At 39.3% G+C, this 1,371-nt stretch overlaps 1 pseudogene; it reads right to left on the reverse strand.

Annotated features, from left to right (window-relative positions):
- LOC109356253 overlaps positions 1–1,371 on the reverse strand; it is a 20,597-nt pseudogene that overhangs the window by 16,530 nt on the left and 2,696 nt on the right.

Here is a 1,371-nt window from a genome sequence, read left to right on the forward strand (position 1 = left end):
CCATAGATAGTGTTCCAGCATGGACAACCTCCTATAATCAATGCAGACTCTCCAACTGTTCTGCACTCTCGTAGGAATCAACTCATCCCTCTCATTTCTCACCACTATAATTCATGTCTTCTTTGGAACCACCTGAACTGGGCTCATCCAATGACTATAAGAAATGGGATATATAACCCCAACTTGTAAAAGCTTTGTGAACTCTTTCTTCACAACCTCAATGATGATTGGATTGAGTCTCTTTTGTGGTTGTCTCACTAGTTTAGCTCCATCTTCCAAGAGTATCCTATGCATGCACACATATGGGCTAATACTAGGAATATCAGCTATGGTCCAATCAATTGCCTTCTTATGCTTCTTCATCACTTGCAACAACTCATCTTGATCAGCATCAAGGGAGGTGGAAACAATAACAGGAAGCTTCTCATCATCCTCTAAGTAAGCATACTTGAGGTTTTCAGGCAAAGGATTAAGCCCCAATACATTTGCCTACAAAAAAGATGGAACCAAAGTAGCAGACATAGATTCTGCTGCTTGCACCTAGACAAGTAAATCAGATTGTTGTATGACGTCTGCAACCATTGGGTTAGTGCAATCTGATTCTACAACATTTGGATCAACAGAAATATGTAGAAACTCATGAATACAAAAATTACACATTTCAAAATCAGTGCATGTATGACAAGTGTATGAGTCTATCAATGACATAGAATCAAAATCATTAAGGAAATCATAGATATGCTCCTTAGTTAACTCATCAAGTAAATCAATATGAAACACAGAATGGTCCTCAGATGGTGCTTCATAGCATCAAAAATATTAAACCGGACCACAATATCACTAAACTCCATAGATAATGTTCCAGCATGGACAACCTCCTATAATCAATGCAGACTCTGCAACTGTTCTGCACTCTCGTAGGAATCAACTCATCCCTCTCATTTCTCACCACTGTAATTCCTGTCTTCTTTGGAACCACCTGAACTGGGCTCACCCAATGACTATCAGAAATGGGATATATAATCCCAGCTTGTAAAAGTTTTGTGACCTCTTTCTTCACAACCTCAAGGATGTCTGGATTGAGTCTCGTTTGTGGTTGTCTCACTAATTTAGCTCCATCTTCCAAGAGTATCCTATACATGCACATACATGGGCTAATACCAGGAATATTAGCTAAGGTCCAACCAATTGCCTTCTTATGCTTCTTCATCACTTGCAACAACTTCTCCTCTTGATCAGTATCAAGGGAGGTGGAAACAATAACATGAAGCTTCTCATCATCCTCTAAGTAAGCATACTTGAGGTTTTCAGGCAAAGGATTAAGCCCCAATACATTTGCCTACAAAAAAGATGGAACCAAAGTAGCAGACA

The sequence above is a fragment of the Lupinus angustifolius genome, chromosome LG09, assembly GCF_001865875.1.
Source record: "Lupinus angustifolius cultivar Tanjil chromosome LG09, LupAngTanjil_v1.0, whole genome shotgun sequence".
In the NCBI taxonomy this organism is placed as follows: Eukaryota; Viridiplantae; Streptophyta; class Magnoliopsida; order Fabales; family Fabaceae; genus Lupinus; species Lupinus angustifolius.